An 18,357-nucleotide genomic window follows, 5' to 3' on the forward strand; every position below is an offset into this window, starting at 1 on the left:
GACCCTGGGCAAAGTTCAATATTCAGGGCCCTTCGTTGGAGTTTTGGTTCTTCTTTGGTCTCCACCGTCTACTATTTTTTTTTTTATTTGTTTGACCTGCTAAGTGAGAGAGGTAGAACTAAGAAAGTCTCAGATGTAGGAAAGAATACTGAAATCTGGGTTATCAGCTGCATTCAAAGCTCCTAAGTGGAGATTCGTGTTCTTTTTATTAGCATCCTTACCACCATTCCATGTCTATTAAAAGCAAAGTATGATAATAGACTGTAGCAGTGGTGAGCTGGAGCTGGCTCAAACCAGTTCATGAGTCTAACTGTTAAATTTTTAGGAAATTTGTAAGCTGATTGTTAAATGTAATGATTATTAAAAATTAAATTAAATCACTGTTGAATAAATCAGATTTAAAATGAAGGTAATAAAGATGCCAACTCATCATTTCTTAATTATTTCCTTACATTTTACTGTTACCTGTGCTCTCGAGGCTGCTCAGATGAATGATGTCTGTGTGGTGGAAATACCCTCTAACGTGTGCTACCTCCAATCTCTTCCCTACCCCTTGTTCAGTGACATACGTCATACTAGTAGCTCAGACTCAGCCAGATGGGAGTATTTACTCCACAGGACTAAGAAAACCTCTTGTAAATCAGAGCATCCCTCACGCTCTCCTCTGAGTCAATTGTTAACCATCTACAAGAACACAACTGACTGTAGTGGTCAATAATCAGACCTGCCCCCAGGGTGCTTATAATGCAATGAGGGAAATAAGTCCTTCAAGTCTTGGGTTGGGCACTATCTTATCTCTAAAATGCCAAACATGGGAATGAAAGGACGTGAGTTTTGAAGTAAGAGATAGCTGTGTTACCATCCCAGTCTGCCACTCTGTAACTGTATGACCCTAACTAAGTTACCTAATTTCTTTTAATCATCTGCAAAATGGAAATAATGGCACCTCCTCACAAGATTGTCACAAGGATTTAGTGGTAAAGATATGAATCTAGAAAGTGCATTTCTGACGCAGGGCCAGCATGAGAAGTGGAGTAAAAGTTTACAAATGAAAAGACTGGTCAAAGAATGGCCAATGGTATAGTATACCTGGATATTAAGACAGATCACTTGAGCCCATGAGTTTGAGACCAGCCTGGGCAATACAGTGAAACCCCATCTCTACAAAAAATGCCAGGTATGGTGGTGCATACCTGTGGTCCCAGCTACTCAGGAGGCTGAGGTAGGAGAATTCACTTGAGCCTAGTAGGTTTAGGCTGCAGTGAGCCAAGATTGTGCCAGAATACTCCAGTCTAGGTGACAAACTGAGACCTTGTCTCCAAAAAAAAAAAAAAAAAAGGAGAGACAACAGAGATATCAAGATGATAAACAGAGTGTATTAGGATGTGACCCTGGAAACGCAGGATTATACAGTGAAACTGGATGGGTCAGGGCTGGGGAGATGAAGCCACTGTGAAGCCACAGTCAGTTTTCCAAGTAATCATGTTTTAAAGGCAGCAAGATCAGGTATAACTCATACAATTATCTCAACTAGCAGGTACAATCTACAGGCAGTGTCATGAGCTGGGGAGATCTGTTCATCCAAGACTAACCCCCAGCCATAAGTGGAAATACAGGGGCCTTGCCTAGCCCCTAAAGAGGGTGCCAGGAGAAACTAGGCAGGAGGCCTCATGCCTGTAATCCCAGCTCTTTGGGAGACGGGTGGATCACTTGAGGTTAGGAGTTCAAGACCAGTCTAGCCAACATGGTGAATTCCTGTCTCTACTAAAGATACAAAAATTAGCTAGGTATGGTGTAACCTTAGCTACTCCAGAGGTTTAGGGAGGAGGTGGGTAGTATCAGCACTATAGTAGGACCAAGGTACTATTAATAGGTAGGACAGACAAAGAAATTACTAAGTAATAAATCAAGGTATTATTGAAATGGACCAATAATGAATGTGTTAAATTTTATCTGGGATGACTTTAGCTACAAGTAACAGACTATTGGGATGATTTTAGCTATAAGTAACAGATAGTGGCTTAAGCAATAAAGATAACAAAGTATCTCACAAGAAGTCTGGAAGTAGGTGTTCTAGGATTGCTGGTGGCTAAACATTGTTTCAAAAGGCCAAGCTCTTTCTACTTTTTCACTTTGATATTCTTACTGCTGTTCTCAGTGTGTCTGCTTTTACTCTTGGCATTAGGGCCTTATGGTCATTAGATAGCTGCCACAGCTCACACCACCTCAATTAAAGCAGATAGGAGTGTGGCAGACCACCTTAATGTCTCTATTCTTAATCAGAGAGCAAAATCCTCCCTGCAAACCTCAGCAGATTTCTCTCTACATTTCATTGGCAAGGATGGTTCATATATTGTAAGAGGCAGAATAATGCTGTCAAAGATGTTCAAATTCTAGTCCCCTGGAACCTGTGACTACGTCACCTTACATGGCAAAAGGGACTTTGCAGATATGATTAAGGGCATGAATCTTGAGATGGGGAGGCTATGTCAGATTACGGGTGTGCCCCATCTATCACATTAGCCCAGTGGAGTAAAGGAGATAGGAGCGCGGGAAGGATTTGGTTCTGAGATGTAGGAGGCAATGTGTAAGAACTGGAGAGAGATCCCTTAAATATGTAGAAATATGACTGGGTGCGGTGGCTCACACCTGTAATCTCAGCATTTTGAGTGGCTGAGGCGGGCAGATTACCTGAGGTCAGGAGTTCGAGACCAGCCTGGCCAACATGGCAAAACCCCATTTCTACTAAAAATACGAAAAAGTTAGCCAGGTGTGGTGGTCACTTGGAATCCCAGCTACTTAAGAGGCTGAGGCAAGAGAATCACTTGAACTCATGAGTCAGAGTTTGCAGTGAGCCGAGATGGCGCCATTGCACTCCAGCCTGGGTGACAGAGCAGGACTCCATCCCTCACTCAAAAAAGTACAAATATAATTAATGTAGCAATAAAAACAAACAAGTGCCACCTGTAACTACTGCTAATAGGAATGTATACTCAGGGCAACTTGTATCTATGTCCTTGGGTGGTCCTCAAGCTTTAGCCTCAAAAAAACTCTAATCATTAAAAAAAAAAAAAAAAAGGCAGAGAGAGGCTGCTAAGAGCTAATAAAGACCCCCAGATGACAGCCAGAAAGGAAACAGGGACCTCAGTCCTGCAGCTGCAAGAACTAAAATTAGCCAACACCTGATAGAGCAAGAAAACGGATTCTACCCTTAAGCCTCCAGAAAGGAACATAGCCCTGTGGACACCTTGATTTTAGTCCAGTGACACCTGAACCAGACTTCTGGCCTACATCACTGTAAGAAAATAAATGTGTGTTGTTTCATAGTAATTTGTTATAACAACAATAGAAAACTAGTACACATACCCTCCCCTAAAGGAGCCTGGGGTAACCGTGCTTGACTCTTCGATTAGGAAATGTCTCCTGGGATTGGGTGACAGGCTGTGTGCCTTGAGTGCGCTGTCAAGTATCCATAAAACAAGGAATGAGCAGAGTTGAGAATCAACAAGTAAGGAGCATGGTAGTAGGCCTGGGGTTCAGCAGGTAAGATCCAGGATACACAAGCCAGTTGTTTTTGGTTGTCTTTTCTTCTAAGTGGTATGGTCATTTTTTTTTTTTTTTGAGACAGAGTCTTACTCTGTCACCCAGGCTGGAGTGCAGTGGCACAATCTCGGCTCACTGCAACCTCTACCTCCCACATTCAAGTGAGTCTCCTGCCTCAGCCTCCCGAGTAGCTGGGATTACAGGAACCTGCCACAATTTGCCTGGCTAATTTTTGTATTTTTAGCAGAGACAGAGTTTCACCATGTTGGCCGGGCTGGTCTTGAACTTATGACCTCAAATGATTTCCCCACCTTGGCCTCTCAAAGTGTTGGGATTACAAGTGTGAGCCACTGTACCTGGCCTGGTATGATCATTAAACACTTTGAATATTACCCTTGGTTACAACTAGGGAGCCATGTAGGTTCCCAGAGATCACCTCATTACAGCAGGACACAGTGCTAACTGGGAAAACAAACTTAAGAGTATAGGCACACAGGTTCTCATTTTCTGGTTGAGCTTCTGGAGCTCAAATATGGAGAATGCTACTTCCAGTATTTCAGCAAATCCAAAAGGCCTTCTAGTCATGATGCACCATTATTTTACAAACCACTAAGAAAGAAAAAGTGCCACAAAACGATGTCATTGATTGTAACATCAAAGTTAAATGAGTAAGAAGTTAAAATGAGAAAAAGCATCCATCTAAGAGTCAACCAAATATGGTGATACAAAACTTTTACCAATGCTAAGGGTTAACCCTTGACATACTGCTGGCTGAGTCAAAATTGGTGGAGGAATGAGGGGGTATGTATACTCATGAGTGTTTAGGGAAGGCAGAGATCAAATGGGAAGGCGAGAGTTGCTCCTGGAGCTCCTTGAAGCCAAGCTAAGGGACATGGACTTCCTCTAGCAGGCAGTCACTGAAGGTTTCCTGGCATGACAGTATGATGCTGGTGTCTCTGATCATATCCCCTGGTATCTGAAACAGTATTTATGACTCCATCTCATATTAAAGCATAAAGAATCACTCCCCTCTTGCCCAAGACTGTTGGAATAGAGCAGCTGTTGAGGTTATCTTTAACTAGCACTGGTCAGTGCATTTACCCGTTACAAGTGAGGAACACTCAAAAGATAGCTTTATTTTAGTAAGGAGCTCAGGTTTACTCATCCTGATGTGCAGGGCACGTGTGTCCTCTGCGTCCTCAGGTTGATATAGAATCCCTCTTTGCACCCTTCCCAAGACTTTGCCCTGAGGTCCCCAGAAGGCAGCAGGGATTACAAGGCTTATTCTGGACAGAGGAAAAGGTTGTACAGATAGAGCCTTTAGGTGTCACCAAAGATCAATGTTGCCCCCTACTTCTTCCCTTTGCTTAGGGCTGGCCCTGAGTCTAGAAAATTTGAAAAGCTTCCTGAATAGTTTTATCATCAGGAAAAAAAATGACAGCATCATCATATGGAAATAGCTCTAAGAAATCACCTCAAATCCCATAATTTTTCTGATTAGAAAACAGAGACTTGGGAAATGAATGTGTCGGACCTGAGGTAATCCACCTCAAAACAGCAGAGCTGGGCTGGGATCCAGGTTTCCTGCCATCCCCAGGGCATGCCGGGAAAGGCAGTGGGATGAGTACAGAAATCCCTTCCCCAGGCACACTCAGGGTCTGTCTCTTGCTAACCTGGAGCCTTGGAAGTCACTTAACATCTCTAGACTTCCATTTTCCTTTTCTTTCTTCTTCTTCTTTTTTTTTTGAGATGGAGTCTGGCTCTTGTTGCCCAGGCTGGAGTGCAGTGGCACAATCTCAGCTCACTGCAACCTCCACCTCCCAGGTTCAAGTGATTCCCCTACCTCAGCCTCCCAAGTAGCTGGGATTACAGGCACCCACCACCACACCTGGCTAAGTTTTGTATTTTTGGTAGAGACAGTTTTCACCATATTGGTCAGGCTGGTCTCCTGACCTCAGGTGATCTGCCCGCCTTGGCCTACCAAAGTGCTGGGATTACAGGTGTGAGCCACCTTGCCAGGCCTTTTTTCTTTCTTCTTCTTTTTTTTGAGAGGGAGTCTTGCTCTGTTGCCCAGGCTGGAGTGCAGTGGTGCAATCTTGGCTCACTGCAACATCAGCCTCCTAGGTTCCAGTGATTCTTGTGCCTCAACCTTTGGAGTAGCTAGGGTTACACCACACCCAGCTAATTTTTGTATTTTTAGTAGAGACAGGATTTCACCATGTTGGCTAGGCTGGTCTTGAACTCTTGACCTCAAGTGATCCACCCATCTCCAAAAGAGCTGGAATTACAGGCGTAAGGCACAGCACCCAGCCTTCCATTTTCTTGGCTATAAAATAGGGTTAGTAATAGTACCTACTTCAAAGCCTTTTTGGAAAGATTAAGGCTTAGTTCTTAGATCCGTCAGGGAGTAATTGCCTCCTACAGAGTCCTTGTCTTGCTGTTACTGTTTTATGCATCCCAGGCTGCCTCCATCACCTTGCTCCTGCTATCAAGAGGAAGGTCTGCACTTTGAGACTTAGGGGCAGAGGCATCTATGGAATTTGCTCCCTTTGCTAATCTGCAAAGTCAACAAATCATGTCTGTTCAACCTGAGAGGAGCCTCTGGAGATGTTAGGTCATGGCATGGAGCAGTTTCATGTGACAGGCATAGAGTGCTGGATGGAGGGAGAGTCAACAGCCCAGCTGGGGAAAGGAAGAGGCTTTCTAAGGGCTGGGAGAGGCTGGTTGAGTGTAGAAAGCAAGGGAAAGGGGTGCATGAGCCATGAGGGGGCATGGGTGAGTATGCTTGGCATAGGAGCAGAGTGTAGAAGGCCAGGAAGGGGGATGTGATGTGGGCATTTATGGCTAGAAAAAAAAGGGGACTCAGTGCCTATGAAAAGAATCATTTTCTGTGGGGCTCAGGAAGGGCCTCTCACAGGGGATTTCCTACATGGGGCTCCAGGCTTTGGCTGTCTTCCCAGGGAAAGGTGGTGTTTGCCATGGGGAACTTGCACACTGCATGGCTTCATTCAGAGACGAATGGTGCCCACTCCTGTCTCTGGCACCGATGGTCTCCCTGAGCCTTGTTCAGCTGAGAAGAAACATGCTCTTTCCTTGAACCACACTCTTCAAATGTCTCAATGCAAGACATTGAGATCAGAAGTGGAATAGAGAGGCATGATAGCTATGAATAATGTTGGAGTAAGGGGAAGTGAGAGCCGTGAGGGAACTATTTCAAAGGAATGGGCCCTTGGCACTGGGCTTTGGTGTGGCCCTGGGACTGCTGGCCAGCTCCAGACCACTGGTCATACAGACATGGCTATTCAACAAAGCTGGACATAGTCTAAGGCAAGGACCCCCTGGAGAGAAGAATTTCCAAATTAAAACAAAACCAAAAGAAAGCACAATCAACCCTCTCTCCTCTTTTTCCCACCCCTCATCGAATAGTACAGTCTACACTGTTGAAAAATCACATCTCAGGAACAGCACACACTTTCTGACAGCATCTGCCAAGATTTCCGAGGAGGCTGATAGAAACATGTTCCATTTTCATGTTGGATAATGAGTAGATGGGAGTCCTTGCACATCTGTTCAGGCAAGATAATGATAATATTATTACCAGAGGCATTGTGCTGCAAATATAATCTATTTTTTGTCTCTCCCACCCCCTGCCTATATGCTTCTCTTTCCTCTCTTCTCTTCTTACTGTTGTATCTCCCTTTTTCTCATATTTCCTTTCTTGCTCTCACCTTTCCCCTTCTCTTTTTACTTCTGTCCTCACCTAGGTGTCCTGCTCAGCTTGCAGTAACCCCAGGGACAAAGGGAGGAATTCCTTTCAAATCAGGAGCAGGGCTGCCAAGAAGGCACTGTGGGCAGGGGTTGGCTGCTGAGATCATGAGAGAGGGGAGACTCTGAGTCCTTCCTTGCAGGCTTGGTGATTCCTACTGTAAAGGACCCTCTCCGACTTGTCAGCAAAAGTCCTTCAGCCCAGTCAGAGAAACCACCAGACCTGCCCCATGCCCAACATCATCAGCAAAGAATCAAGAGACAGCAATGCAACCACCTAATTCCTGACAACAGATGCAAAGGGTTTAATGTTTTTAACATCTAAGACTGTTTTTCATCATAACAGACTACTTCTGGATACCTAACCAATTTATAAAGAAATATAAGTTTAGGCCAGGCGCGGTGGCTCAAGCCTGTAATCCCAGCACTTTGGGAGGCCGAGGCGGGTGGATCACGAGGTCAAGAGATCGAGACCATCCTGGTCAACACGGTGAAACCCCGTCTCTACTAATACAAAAAATTAGCTGGGCATGGTGGCGCATGCCTGTAATCCCAGCTACTCAGGAGGCTGAGGCAGGAGAATTGCCTGAACCCAGGAGGCAGAGGTTGCGGTGAGTCGAGATCGCGCCATTGCACTCCAGCCTGGGTAACGAGCGAAACTCCGTCTCAAAAAAAAAAAAAAAAAAGAAAGGAAAAAGAAAGAAATATAATTTTAAAACTGTATAAGCACAAAGAATCAGAACGTGGGGTTGAACTTCAAGGTCAGGGAGAGTCATCCTTTTGTTTCCCAAATCATTCATTCATTCATTTATTCATGTTTGTCAACAAATATTTACTCAGTACCTACTATGTGGCAGGCAATAATGGTTACTGTCTCATAGATGGAAAGCTATGATCCCTGCCTTTCAGGGCCTTAAAGTCTACCCCTAGGTAAACTTCTACCAAATCTAAACATAATTTTGGTCCTGAATATATCTTTTATGTGGAAGCAGAATTCACTTGGGGCCTCTTCACTATGGAATTACCTTGGATACGAACATAAAGATGGAATGGTACAGGTTTCCGTACTTCAGTCCATTAATCCATTCACCCAACCACCTTTCTATATAACCAACCATCCATTCAGCCATTAATCCATCTACCTTCCACCCATCAATCCACTAATCCACCCACATATCCATCCACCTACACATCCATCACTCATCCATTTGCCTATCCATCCATCTATCCTCTACTCACTCATCCATCATCCTTCCAAGCACATGGTAAGAGGTCATTTATTACTCCATCAGGGAACAGGGCATACAAACCAATTACTGTGGTAGAGAGCTGTGCAAAGACAGAATGCTGGTAGTTGTGTGCAGTGTCTGTGCCTGATAATTCACGAGCGAATGGTTTCTGAACACTGGGCTGTGATCTGCGGAGCAGAGATGGTATGAATTGCAAGAATCAGTAACAAGGTTCATAGAGAGGTCCCTAAATTTAATCAAGATAGTTTCTGAGTTTCTCTGCAGCCTAGGAGACAGCTGCTCAAAGGCAGGCATGGCAGTTGAGTAACAGGGGTTCGTGAGTTGTGTTTTGGCTCATAAAAATCTTCTTTCCAGAGTTCTTTCTGTTGAACTTTTCCTCAGTGTGACAGCGTACTGCATCATAACAGTGTCTCTCTGATAATTATTGCTTTCTCTGTGTACATAGAAAAACTAAGGGCCAGTGCAGTGGCTCACACCTCTAACTCCAGCACTTTGGGAGGCTGAGGTGGGAGAATCGCTTGAGCCCAGGAGTTTGAGACCAGCCTGAGCAACATAGTGAGATCTGGTCTCTAAAAAAATTTTTTAAAACTTAGTTGGGCATGGTGGCATGCATCTGTGGCTCCAGCTACTGGGAAGGCTGAGGTGGGAGGAACATTTGAGCCTGAGAGGTCAAGGCTGCAGTGAATCGTGATTGTGCCACTGCACTACAGCCTGCTCAACAGAGTTAGACCCCATCTCAAAAAAAAAAGAAAAGAAAAGAAAAGAAAAACTAAGGATAAGCATATTTGTGGGCACCTTAAGTTTCTAATATTCTTTCCACCAAAACATGCCTCCCAAATTAGGCCAGGCACAGTGGCTCATGCCTGTAATCCTAGCACTTTGGGAAATTGAGGAGGACAGATTACCCGAGGTCAGGAGGTCAAGACCAGCCTGACCAACATGGCGAAACCCTGGCTCTACTAAAAATATAAAAATTAGCCGGGCATGGTGCCAGATGCTTGTAATCGAGCTAGGAGAATCGCTTGAACCCGGGAGGCGGAGGTTGCAGTGAGTGAGATCGCACCACTGCACTCCAGCCTGGGTGACAGAGTTAGACTCTGTCTCAAACAAAACAAAACGAATAACAAAGATGCCTTCCAAATTAGAGGAAAACAGTGCCTGAAATTGTTCCCTTGCTTCCCAAATGTTATAGCTCAGTATTTTTCTGGTGGTGAGAATTCTGGCTGAAGTTTACTCATTTCCAGTGTCAAGTTGCCTCTCTCTCTCTATTTTTTTAAGTCTGTTTTTAATAATGCTCCCCTCTTCCCATCTCAAAGTCAGGTGGCACATTCATTAGTTGCCTGGAATTGATTTGTCTGTAGCTGAATGAGAGCTGGAAAGGGGAAACTGGGCGCAGTGGTCAGAGCCCTGGAGCTGTCAGGAGTCCTGGTTCCCATGCCTTACTCTGCCACTGAGTCACTAGTGGCCATTGGATGAGGAACTTGATTTTTCTGAGTTATCGCCTGTCTGCTAAAGGAGAACAGGCATAGGGTTCAGAGGCAGTGCTGGAAGCAACAGACTAGGAGGGAGGAGGGCCTGTCCCTTAACCCCGTTCATGAAACCCTTACTAATGGCAGCAAGTTCTGAGCCTTTCTTTTTTTGCTTCTAAAGTCAGAAAGTGGATCTATAATGTTTAAGGTAATTTCTTATTTACTTATTTATTTATTTTTGAGAGACGGGGTCTCGCTCTGTCACCCAGGCTGGAGTGCAGTGGCAAGATCTTGGCTCATTGCAACCTCAACCTCCCAGATTCAAGCAATTCTCCTGCCTCAGCTTTCCAGGTAGCTGAGACTATAGGTATGCACCACCATGCCCAGCTACTTTTTGTATTTTTGGTAGAGACTATATGTTGGTCAGGCTGGTCTTGAACCTCAGGTGATTTGCCTGCCTCGGCCTCCCAAAATGCTGAGATTACAGGTGCGAGTTACCACACTCGGCCCTAAGACAGTTTCTAATACCTCGAAGCTTAATTCTACTCACTCTTATTTTGAGCATATTTGATACCTGCAGCAGATCTTTTTTTCTTAAAAAAAATTTTTTTTATAGAGATGGGGGTCACCGTATGTTGCCCAGGTGGGTCTCAAACTTCTGGGCTCAAGTGACCCGCCTTCTTTGGCCTTCCAAAGTGCTGGGATTACAGGCATAAGCCAACGTGCCCAGCCCTGGAGCAGATCACTTTTAACCCCGTGAAAATGAAAAGAATTCCAGAAAAAAAAATAATGCCATGAAACAAATGATAGTATTGGCATTATGCCCTCTATTTCACTATTTTAAGTTTTAAACACAAATAAAAGGTTCAAGTGCTCATGTAGAATGACAGAATTAAAGTAACCAGTCCTGTTTCTTTGTCTTTAGAATCACCAAGCTATCACTTTTTCAAATTTTTAGTTTAAACACAAGAATCTGTAGTACCAGACTGGAGATGTGAACTGTGCTCCAAACAAACTCAGATGATTCCAGTAGGGTATGAACAAATATATGCACCTGAGATTGCACATATCAGGGGCTGGTTGGGTATATGAGTTTCTAGGATTCACTTGCATGTAGAATACAATGTTTAATTTTTATTTTTAGTTTTTTGAGAAAGAGTCTCAAACTTTGTCACCCAGACTGGAGTGAAGTGATGCAGTGATGGCTCACTGTAGCCTCAACCACCTGGGTCAAGATATCCTCCTGCCTCAGCCCCTGAGTAGCTGGGACTACAGGTGCATGCCACTATGCCCAGCTAATTTTTTTTCCTTTTTTTTTTTTTTTTTTTTTAGTAGAGACGAGGTCTTGCTATGTTGCCCAGGTTGGTCTTGAATTTTTGAGCTCAAGCAATCCTGTCCTTGGCCGCCCAAAGTGCTGGGATTACAGGCATGAGCAATTGTACTAAGCCTGCAAAGTTCAGTAAAAGATAAATAACAAAAATACGCTAAGTTGAAATTTACATATATACTATTAATATTCAGCTGTATCTACAGCAATTGTTTAGATCTTAGACCAAAAGATTTGGAGGAGAGGAAGAAGTATTTTATTCCTAACATTGTTTAGCATGTGCAGCACATAGTAATAATAAAAAAGCAGATCAATTCTTAGTCAATTTTAACATTAAATCTTTTTATTTTGAAATAATTTTAGATTTACAGGAGAGTTGCAGAAATAGTAGAGAGATTTCCCACATACCTTTCATCCTGCTTACATAACCATGATACATTTATCAAAACACAGAAATTAACATTGGTACAATACTATTAACCAAACTACAGATTTCATTTGAATTTTACCAGTTTTTCCACTAATATCTTTTTTCTCTTTCAGGGCTAAGTCCAGCAGGATAGTACATTGCACTTAGAGCTGTATCATTGCTTTAAAATTCTTCACAGTTCCACAATCCCTCATTGCCTTCCCCGGGGCTGACCACTCCCGGCTCCCTGACTCCACTTGCCTTGATATACCACTGATTCCACTGAACTTTTGTGGTATTGAGGGTAAGAAGATTTAATGGCCTCAAGTCAGCAATAGTGTTTTAAATTTTTTAAAAAACAAAAACAAAACAAAAGAAGATCTAATGGCTGTGAAGTCTCATGCTTTGGCAAAAGGAGCTGTTGAGCCTGATAACAATATATTCAACTGCCAGAGTACCGACACTTGTACTTTGTCTGGCTGGAGATTCTTTAGCCAAATACTCCTTGATGGTGACTGTTAGGTAAGTGACATTTACAAGGCTTAAGTGTCTAGTGCACGGAAATCAGAAAGCAAGGCTTGTTTTAGGCAAATGTGCCACATATCTTGTGAGATAAAGAGACAAAAATATAACTGGTGAAATGCACTGAAAAAAATCCTGGCTTAGACACTCCAGATGCCTGCTCCACATGAATTCTCCCTTTTTCTTGTCATCAGAATTCTTGTTTTGTTCAGGTAAAAGGTAGCCAGGCTCTTCAAAGGAGGCTGGACTTTTTCTCAGCCTCTCTGAGGATGCAGTCTTCATGAAGCTAACCTAATCACATAAATTCCTCTCACTTTGCCAATGATTGGTTTAGGAATGGGCATGGAAATAATCTGGCCAGTAAGGCATGAGGAGAAGTCTGAGGTTTCTGGGAAAGTTTTCTTCACTCTTCAAAAGTCCCTTACCTTCTTGTTTGAATTTTGGGTCTTGTTGTTTGAGTTATTCTGTGTTAAAGGATAGAATGCCCGGAGCTGTTGCAGCCACTTTGTAACCATGAGGGGTAAGCTTGTAACAAAAGCAAACAAGTTTCAAAGTGAGAGGATAGTGAGATCCTGGTCGTGGATGCATTACTTATCCCCAGGAATGAACTAACTCTGGACTTCTTGTTATGTGAGAAAATAAATTTTTCACTTTGGGAAAGGGATAGCTACTGGAAAGAATTCATCAACGCGAAAGCATGCTGTGCTCCATGTAGCTAAGGCTGAGGATAGTGGTCATTCTTACACAGGCTACAGCAACAACATCTCTCATTCAGTCATGCATTCAACCAATAACTGATGAGAACATAAGATGTGAGACTTTTGTGTTTTATGCTGTTAGAATATGACATTATTCCATGGCAGGATTCATGCCATGAATCCTGAAGGATTGCACCATGTAATGAGGGGTAAAACTCATAGACAAACATACTGATTGCAGGACGATCTGGTGTTACCTGAGAGTTACACGCACAAATTGCCGTGTTGATGCCACCAGACTAACACCATGAAGCTTAGTGACAGAAGAGGTGCACACTCTTTATCTTGAAAGATGGTTAACATTGAGAGGTGAACAAAAACACAAAGACACAGAGATTGGAAACCACACGTTCTGTTTTGTAAAGAGGGAGTAATCTAATTTAGTTAAGAGTTGAGGCCAATTGCAGTGGCCCATGCCTATAATCCCAGTACTTTGGGAGGCTGAGGCGGGCAGATCCCTTGATGCCAGGAATTCAAGCCCAGCCTGGTTAACATGGCGAAACCCTGTCTCCATTAAAAATACAAAAATTAGCCGGGCATGGTGGCACATGCCTGTAATCCCAGGTACTTTTGAGAGACTTGAACCCAGGAGGCAGAGGGTGCAGTGAGCCAAGATTATGCCACTGCACTCCAGCCTGGGTGACAGAGCAAGGCTCTGTCTCAAAAAAAAAAAATACTGATACAGATGAATTGTTGGCAGCTATGGCTAGAGAAGTAGAGAGGGACAGGAGGTGGTGCCTGGCTGACCTGACAGTTGTGTGCTTTAGGAAGCCTGAGTGGGCTGAAGTATCGTCCAGCAAAGGGAACCCTGTGCTGACAGCATGACTGGTGTGTCTGAGTCCAGCTTCAGCTACCCACTCATTATGTGGCCCTTGGTCATTCATGTCTCAGAACAGCTACAAGAAAGGGTTGGTAATAACTGTCTTGCCTCCCTCACAGGGTGACTGGAAAGTACAATATAAATGTAAGGGGTTATTTCCTCCACATCCAGATATAACTATATTCACCCACTTTTAGGTCCCTGACTCCATCTCAGGACAGTTTTCCCTTTTGTCCCTATTGCTGGAGCCACCCTCCAGTCTCCCCGCTTGGTTTTATCAATGATCTCCTGTATCTCAAGTATTTTCAGTATTTCCCTAACTCTCTCTTGGGTTTTTCTTCTCTGTCTCTATTCTCAAAAATTAAATATAATTTAAAGGTCCTTCTGTAGATCTTCCATAGCACTCCAAACATCATTGATTTCTCTTTCTCTCACAAAACATTTTTTTTAAAAATAGACCTTTTTCCCACCTCCTTTTCTCAAATTCTACCTACTGTTAAGCCCACTCCAATGTTCAATTAAGTGGTCTCTAAAAGCCATGATGGCTGATTCTAGGGGTTTCATCTCATTCTTGTCCTACCTGATTTAACCTGTTCTTAATGAAATTCTTACCTCATGGCTTCTTCTACCCCACCCTTTCCTTTTCCTCATCTTCCCCATTCTGAGTGTTGGGGTTCGCTAGGATTCTGCTGACTTCAGACTTTTTCTTATGCTCTCAGGAACACTCATGTAACCTGATGACTTCAACAGTCCTACTGAAGACAAGCTGAAAATACTTTAGTTGTGATTTTCCCTCCCCAAATCCAATTCAAAAGTTTCCAGCCAAGCTGTCAAAGTGTTCTGTGGCTCCTCAACCTCAGCTTGTTCAAAGCGGTGGCCATCTTCTTCTCCTCCCTTAAACATGCTATTTATCTGTTATTCCAAATAATTTTTTTTTTTGAGATGTTGTCTCACTCTGTCACCAGGCTGGAGTGCAATGGTGTGATCTCAGTTCACCGCAACCTCCGCCTCCTGGGTTCAAGTGAGTCTCTTACCTCAGCCTCCCAAGTAGCTGGGACTACAGGCACATGCCACCATGCCCAGCTAATTTTGCATTTTTAGTAGAGACAGGGTTTTACCATGTTGGCCAGGATGGTCTCAATCTCTTGACCTAGTGATCCGCCTGCCTCAGCCTCCCAAAGTGCTGGGATTACAGGTGTGAGCCACTGCACCCAGACACCAAATAAATTTTTTAATGGTCCCACCATCATTTACGTTATCCTAGATGCAAGTTCTGACTCATTCAACTCCAAAGTTAGGCAGTCACCAAACCTAACTAATCTTTGAAATGTTTCTGAAATAGTTCACCTCCCTTTTATTCTTATTGCTACTGTTCTTTGAGAAGTGATGGCCAGACACAGTGGATCATGCCTGTAATCCTAGCACTTTGGGAGGTAGAGATAAGAGGATCACTTGAGCCCAGGAGTTCAAGATCAGCCTGGGCAACATAGGGAGACCCTGTCTCTACAAAAAGTTAAAAAAAACATAGCAATGCATGGTGGTGTGCGCTTACAGTCCCAGCTACTTGGGAAGCCAAGGCAGGAAGATCACTTAAGTCCAGAAGGTTGGGGTTGCAGTGAGCCATGTTTGCACCACTGCACTCCAGTCTGGGTGACAGAGACCCTGTCTCAGAAGAGAAGTATTCATTTCTTTACTGGACTGTTATAATAGTTTTCAAAGTGGTCTTCCTGTTTAAATCAGGATGGTCTTCCATACTCCTGACAGTTCTCTTCTAAAGACAGATCTGGTCATGCTTAAAAACTTTCCATTCCTTCCCATTGTTTGTAGAATAAAGTCACAATTCTTTATCATGGTATACAAAACCTGCTACAATCCAGCTCCATCTTAACTCTCCAAATTTATCTCACACTCCTTTTCTGCATTCTCTGTCAGTACCATCTGCCAGGTAAAGGTCCAGCCCAAATGACCTCCTCCTTATATCCCAGACAGAATTAAGTTACCTTTTCCTTGTACTCAGAGGGTGCCTATTTCAGTTTATTCTTAGAGTCACCATCATCACATTGAATTGTAACAATGTCTCCGTCTATTCTAAAAGATTGCAAGCTTTAGCAGTGTATTAGCTACCTCTTGCTGTATAACAAATTACAAAAAATTTAGTGGTTTAAAACAGAAAATATTTTTTCTCTCCTTGGTGCAGTGGGTCAGGAATTCAGGAGGGGCTTACCTGGCTAGTTCTGTCTCACGGTCTCTCATGGGGTTGCAGTCAAGAGATCAGCAGGGGCCGACATCATCTGAAGGCTTGACTGGGGCTGGAAAATCTGCTTCCAGGGTGGCACAATCATATACCTGGCAAGTCAGTGCTGGTTGTTGGCAGCAGGCCTCAGCCATATGGAGGACTTCCCTCCACAGGACTATGAGTATCTTCACAACGTGGCAGCTGGCTTCCTCCCGAGGGAGTGACCCTAGGGAAAGAAAGCAGAAACCCCAAGTGCCTCTTATGGCCTATTCTTAGAAATCAGACACCCTAACCCTAACCCTAATCCTAACCCTAACCTTAAGTCCAGCCCACACTCAAGGGAAGGGGAATGAATTGCCTCCTACTGAAGGGAGGAATGTCAAAAAACTAGAGGACAGATACTCATATGCCATGTAATGATGTCCTGGTCAATGATAAACAACGTATATGAAAGTTGTTCCATAAGATTGTAATAGAGTTGAAAACTCCTATCAGCTAGTGATGTCAGAGCCACTGTTACATTGTAGTGCAATGCCTTAACCATGTGTTTCTGATGATACTGGTGTAAATAAACCTATTGTGCTGCCCCATAGTATAGTATAGTACGAAAGTAAAAGTAAGCACAAGGCTGGGTGCAGTGGCCTGTAATCCCAGCACTTTGGGAGGCCAAGACGGACAGATAACTGAAGGTCAGGAGTTTGAGACGAGCCTGGCCAACATGGTGAAACCACGTCGCTACTAAAAATATAAAAATTAGCTGGGGGTGCTGGCGGGCACCTGTAATCTCAGCTACAGGGGAGGCTGAGGCAGAACTGCTTGAACTTGGAAGAGGTTGCAGTAAGCCAAGATGGTACCACTGCACTCCAGCCTGGGCAACAGAGAATCCGTCTCAAAAAACGGCGGATCACTTGAGGTCAGGATTGTTCAAGAACCGCCTGGCCAACACGGTGAAACCCTGTCTCTACTAAAAAATACAAAAATTAGCCAGGTGTGGTGGCACACACCTGTAGTCCCAGCTATGGGCTGAGGCATGAGAATCGCTTGAATCTGGGAGGTGGAGGTCACAGTGAGCCAAGATCTCTCCACTGCACTCCTGCCGAGTGACAGTTAGACTCTGTCACAAAATAATAATAATAATAGCAGTGGAGATAACTGTTAAATTGAACCATCTGAAACACTAGCATTCTACAGGTTTTACCTGTAAAGAAACCAGTTGTGTAAAGTTCAACCTCAGAGATGTGGCTGCAAGTTGAAAATTTGAACACATCTTCACAGATGGAAAATCGAGGTGCTTCAGAGTTCTTGATCTTTCTGTTCCTCACAAGACTAAGGTTCAACTTTGAGAAGGGCTAGTCATGAAGTAAAATGAGGTCTAGTCCAATCTAGGCATGACTTTTTCATTTCCTTGAGAGTCAGATAAGGGAGTTACAGACCCAATACTGTATGCTAAGTAAAGTGGAGTGTAAATTAAGGAAGTAAAATTTCTCTAGGAACTCCATCCTGTCTAAATATACATTTCACCCTCTGCACTTTTAAGAAATCATATTTACTTAGAAGTGAAATAACCGTGGACCTAATAAAAAATGGAATAGGAATAGCTCCTTGTTCATTATGTATTTCTGTACGTCTAGAAAGTAATTGACTCCTTCATTACTGGTAGGATTAAATCCAATATTTGCAAATATAAATTAATTTATTAAAAACACCTTTTGTCCTCCCAGGAGTACTTACAAGACTTAATATTAAATAGAAACTTTCAATGAGAAAGTTCCCTTTTTGCTTTTTCTGTTTATTTTTCCACTTCTTCTGATTAATATTCAAGGTAGACTTTGGGTGAGACGTGTCTAATTAATTAATGATGGCGGGAGGGTCCCAAAAGTTATTAGGGCAAAACTGCATTCATCCACCCTCTCCCCGCATTGGAACGAAAGCTCCCCTCAGGCAGGGTCTTCCGGTTTGTTGATCTGCGCATTCATACAACCTGAACCGTACCCAGCCCACTGCGAGTTCTCGATAAACACTTGAGTAATGTCCATTCATTGATCGTCCGTGCAGGGCGCCGTGGCCAGCGAGAAGGCCGGCCCGCGGCTTCCCTGCCTCCCTGCCTCCGCCGCACCCGCGCTGCCCTCAGCCTCCGGGACCACAGCCCGCCACCCCGGGAGCATCCGGCTGCCCGGCCACCGCCAGGACGCTCGCGGCCTCCAGGGCCTGCCCTTCCAGGGAGGAAGGCGCGGAGCGAGGAGTGGGAAACCTGGGCT

General features: G+C 43.8%; 1 long non-coding RNA gene across 1 annotated transcript; it reads right to left on the reverse strand.

Moving 5' to 3' along the window:
- Positions 1 to 11,675: 11,675 nt before the first annotated feature.
- LOC135268367 (uncharacterized) lies at positions 11,676 to 18,079 on the reverse strand. The gene is made up of 2 exons (XR_010336719.1): positions 16,088 to 18,079; positions 11,676 to 12,810 (listed from the first exon to the last, which is right to left on the reverse strand). It is a non-coding gene; the product is annotated as an uncharacterized LOC135268367 (long non-coding RNA).
- Positions 18,080 to 18,357: the final 278 nt, after the last annotated feature.

This window comes from Aotus nancymaae, unplaced genomic scaffold (assembly GCF_030222135.1).
Source record: "Aotus nancymaae isolate 86718 unplaced genomic scaffold, 86718_ANA_hifiasm-v0.15.2.pri h1tg000040l, whole genome shotgun sequence".
Taxonomy (NCBI): Eukaryota; Metazoa; Chordata; class Mammalia; order Primates; family Aotidae; genus Aotus; species Aotus nancymaae.